Source organism: Sardina pilchardus, chromosome 22 (assembly GCF_963854185.1).
Source record: "Sardina pilchardus chromosome 22, fSarPil1.1, whole genome shotgun sequence".
Lineage (NCBI taxonomy): Eukaryota > Metazoa > Chordata > Actinopteri > Clupeiformes > Clupeidae > Sardina > Sardina pilchardus.
The window spans coordinates 5,175,193-5,180,192 of NC_085015.1; the positions used below are offsets into that span (position 1 = coordinate 5,175,193).

The window sequence follows — 5,000 nt, forward strand, 5'->3', positions numbered from 1 at the left end:
TCTTGACTGCTGAAAGAAATGGCTGATCTTTAAAGCTGCCGTCGGCAGCATTTTTTTAGTCATATTAGCTTGAACTGTCATGGGATTCTGGAGGTAGAATATTAAATAGGCTGTTTAGGAAAAATTCCGAATTCTCTAGCTCCCTCTAAAGCCTGTAATCGTGCTCGCAAAAATCGAGCGCTGCCTATATTGTTTAAGCAATCACGTTAGGGGGGAGGAATCGTTACCTGCCAGTCACAGCTTGTGCACGCTGCTATCCAACCGCTGCTACTCTGCTGCTCACGTAAACAACTTTGTCTACAGAGGGGGAGGGGTTTGGGGGGCAGTTTGGAGCTTGGAGAGGTTGGGGGAGGGACCTGAAAGTTGTATCAGTTTGAATTTTCCGACTTTAGACTCGGAATTTTGAAGGCTTGCCGACGGCAGCTTTAATGCAATATCTACACTGCCCATTATCAGCAACCAGTCATCCAATGTTCCAAAGGCACATTCTGTTTACTAATCTGATACAATTTTAAAAGGCTAACTGAGAAAACTGAGAACGCTTTTGCAACTATGTAAGCACATAGTGTAATCTGAAAACTGCTGCCCTGATTAAAAAACAATGCAACTGACCTCAACTGGTATTCTGTCTAGAATAGAATAGAATAGAATAGAATACTCTATTTTCTAAGTGACCCCAAACTTTTGACCGGTAGTGTTTGTAATTATGGTTCTGGTTTCTGGGATTGAGGAATTTCAAATGTTAAACTATTGTGCTATTTTTATAAAATAAGGTGTTTTTTAGGTTTGTTAACCCTTAATGGACATCAGAATATTTCTCATCCTGACCAGCAGATGGTGCTGTGTGCTTTGTTTCGTAGGGAACTGCTGGTGGAGGTAGTTGCTACAGTATGGTGGAATGTCACTTTTTGTTTTTCCCTCTTATACCTTTTTCAGTTTTTTTCCCCTATTTTGGTTTTGAAAATATAAATAAAAACAGAATAAAAAATCATGACGCATATTCCAGTACATTTGTAAGTTCCCCATCCCCCTCTGCACTCCTCAGCAGCAGCCTCGGAGCCAGAGAGCAACGAGTGGGGGGGCTATAAGCATCGACAGGGGGGGCACCTGTCGGGGGGAGGGGGCAAAATACAGCAAAATATCTACTACAGAGCACTCTGTTTGGGGGGGCACAGAGACCTGTTTGGGGGGGCCTGGACCCCTATGGCCCCCCCCTGACGCCGAGCCTGCTCAGCAGCAAGAACAGGAGCCTGCACAGTACGCAGAGTGCCCTCTCCCCACACGGTGACATACTGTATGATTGACTTAAAGCTCAAATGAGAAATAGAAAGCTGATTAGCGCAAATCAGGGTTCCCACGGGTCAGGGAATTCCTGGAATATCATGGAGTTTCAGAAAAGGCATTTATGTAAATAGCCAAAACCTGCTGTGTATTCTCGTTTCATGTGTGAATGTACCTTTATTTATTTTTTTTGTTTTGCCTGAAACATTTCCCTCTCTAAAAATTCTGGAAAGCCGGTTTGGAAATGCCGGTTTGGAGGTCATGGAAATTCTGTTTTATGGTCAGGGAAAGTCAGGGAAAAGTCAGGAAATGTTAAGTCTAACTTAGAGTGGGAACCCTGGCAAATTAAAACTAAAAAAATACTGCCCATATGAGAAACCACATTTGGATAACAGTGTGACTAAATTAATAAGTAAAGACACGTTAGAATATGTTTTCAGACTGTTATTTTACTGAGCAATTTGGCTCTTTTTTTTTATTGTAGGTTTCGTAAGTAAGTAAGTGTGTGTGTTTGTGTGTGTGGGTGTGAATGGTGCTGTAGTGTGGTTCTCATAACTGAAGCAGTTCAGCTGAAACAGATATCTATCTCTCGGTCACACACGCACACACACACACTCATATGCAAACCACTAAAAGATTTTTTTTTTTTTTTTTTTTTTTTTTTTTAAGATATTTTTTTGGGCTTTTATGCCTTTAATCAGATAGGACAGTGTAGGGTGACAGGAAACGAGTGGGAGAGAGAGTGGGGTGGGATCCGGAAAGGACCACGGGGCGGGAATCGAACCCGGGTCGCCGGCGTGCGGTGCTGGTGCCCCAGCCAGTCGCGCCACGACTGGGGCCACTAAAAGATTTTTAAAATGTTCTTGTATCTGTATCTTTCTCACACAAACACATGCATGTGCGTGCGTGCGCACGCACACACACACACACACACACACACAGAAATGAGCGATAGAAAACTGATTAGCGCAAAGTAAAGCTAAAAATACTGTTCATACTGTATGAGAAACCACATTTGGATAACAGTGTGACTAAATAAAAAAGAGAATAAATGTTAGAATATGTCTTATGCTTTCAGAGGGTGTTTTTTTATCATCATTTGTTGTAAGTGTGTGTGTTTGTGTGGGTGTGAGTGGTGCTGTAGTGTGGTTCTCATAAATTAAGCAGTTCAGCTGAAACAGATATCTATCTATTGGACACACACACACACACACACACGTGCGCGTGCGCAAACCACTAAAACATTATTAAAATGTTAACGTATCTGTATCTCTCTCACACAAATGCGTGCATGTAGACACACACACACACACACACACATACACACAGATATCTTTGCGAATCAGATATTAGATATTGAAAGGCTACACACACACACACACACACACATGCATTCACGGTCCTGTAGAGCACTGAGGTGATTGGGAGGGAGACAGCACAGGACCCATCAGGGATGGATCACTCAACAGGCCAACCGGGCCCTGGGGCCCAAGCCTCTGCGTGGAGTCACTACTACTGTATGTTCTCCAACCTCCTCTTCTCTTTCCATCAAACCCGCCTGAAGTCATCATTTACATGTACTTTACATTTATTCGTTTAGCAGACACTTTTCATCCATACTTAACCCTGCTAAAAAAAACTGCCTGACCAGGTCAGGTGGTTTGCTGGTTGACCAGCTTGTTTGACCACCCTATGATGGTTTCCTTTCCAGAAATGTTGTAAAAGTGTTGCTAAAGCGTTGCCCAGCTGCAGCAGGAAAGGTACTGACTCGATTAAATTCATTCTGGACTCTCTATCCGACCACATACAGACGTGGGGATACTTCGGTTTGGCTTTAGGGACCCTCTACTCACTACCACGTAAGTGTAATGTTGTTTGGAACAGTAGAAGAGGTATAAAAATAGAGTTTTGTAGCGGCGAAAGGACGTGCCCCGGTCACTTCCAGGCTAACGAGTTTTTGGCTAAAAACGGTAAAATCGAACTCTCTCAAAACACATCCGAATGACATGATGTGATGTCAACTCAACGTGTACTCCCAATCATCCCTAAATTGATCTAAAGTGCTTTAAGTGTCGATTCCAGAGTGTGACTTTGACATTGATGCGAGTTGTTGGCCTCCGAATGCTGCTTCAGTCTTACATGGCTTGTATGGAGTTTTGCATGTGAGCGATGTTAAGGTTGCGGTTTTGCACGTGCACATCGAAAAAAAGGCTTTTGCTGATGTGACGCAGGTCATAGATAAGCTTCTCTGAAAATTGTGTGTGTGTGTTTTGTGTACATGTGGCTTGCTTTCCATGCTTGTCCAGTGTCATTTCATTGCGTGTGTGTGTGTGTGTGTGTGCAGGGTGACATTGGTGGGCCCCTAGTGTGTGTCCTAGCAGGAGAGGTGGAGAGGAGGTTTGTGCAGGTCGGCAGCTTTGAGTTGGACTGTGGTCGCATTAGATTCCCTGCAGTCTACGAACACGTCCTCCACCACACCCAGTTCATCAGGGACACCATTCAAGAGGCAGAATGCAACGATCTGCCACCTCCTGAAATGTTTTCTATTCAGTTGTTCAAGGTGGACTATCCCAAATAAAGAAAGAGAAGATATGCTAGCATAGCTACGCTAGAAAGCCTTTTCCCAGTGAGTGCTAGCTGTGCTGTACTGTATAGAAGATACGCTAGAAGGCCTTTTCCCAGTGAGTGCTAGCTATGCTGTACTGTATAGAAGATACGCTAGCATAGCTACGCTAGAAGGCCTTTTCCCAGTGAGTGCTAGCTGTGCTGTACTGTATAGAAGATACGCTAGCATAGCTACGCTAGAAGGCCTTTTCCCAGTGAGTGCTAGCTGTGCTGTACTGTATAGAAGATATGCTAGCATAGCTACGCTAGAAGGCCTTTTCCCAGTGAGTGCTACTGTGCTGTACTGTATAGGCTGCAGGGCCTGCAGCACTACCTTCATCACACGGACGCTACGCTACATGTCCACATGCTTGATGGTCCTCGCGGGGCTCTGCTGTAACCATGGCTCCTGAAATGAAAATCACACAATACATTCTGAGCCAAGCAGCTCGCTCTCCTCGTCTGTGTGTGTGTGTGTGTGTGTGTGTGCGTGCTTGTGTGTATCTCTCTAACTGTGCATGTGTGTGTGTGTGTGTGTGTGTGTGTCTGTCTGTGTTTCTGTGTGTGCTTGTTTGTATCTCCCTCTCTCTCCATCTCTCTCTCTCTCTCACTCTCTCTCTCTGCGTGCTTGTTTGTATCTCTCTATCTGTGTGTGTGTGTTTGTGTGTGCGTGCATGCGTGTGTGTGTGTGTGTGTGTGTGTGTGTGTGTGTGTGTGTGTGTGGTCATTGTATTTAATAGCTGTGCTGTGGGCGCTCCAGCAGACTGCAGACATGAACCTCAGGGTCCGTCTCTGTGTGACCCTGCTGCTCAGCACAGCTACAGGTGAGATGCTCAGTGTGTGTGTGTGTGTGTGTGTGTGTGTGTGTGTGTGTGTGTGTGTGTGTGTGTGTGTGTGACGATGTTTCCTATACCCATGAACCTGTAAACTCATGATAGATTGCTGAACTGCTTTAATCTACGTACCGGGTTATTCAGGGGTTTTGATTCCTAATGTAACTTGACTTGTAGAGTGGAAGTGGAGTCAAATAAAGTATATAAAATGTGTGTGTGTGTGTGTACGTTAACCTTTATTTAATGAATTTGTTATTTGAAATGTGTTTTTGTTTGTCAGTG

The 5,000-nt window shown here is 44.3% G+C and overlaps 1 protein-coding gene across 1 annotated transcript in view; it reads left to right on the forward strand.

Annotated features, from left to right (window-relative positions):
- The first annotated feature begins 4,660 nt into the window (after positions 1-4,660).
- The window catches only part of LOC134070530 (tryptase-2-like), a 4,975-nt gene continuing 4,635 nt past the window's right edge, over positions 4,661-5,000 (forward strand). Inside the window, exon 1 of the mRNA XM_062526915.1 lies at positions 4,661-4,709. The gene's annotated coding sequence lies outside the window, so the exon portion shown is untranslated. The remainder of the gene's footprint in view (positions 4,710-5,000) is intronic.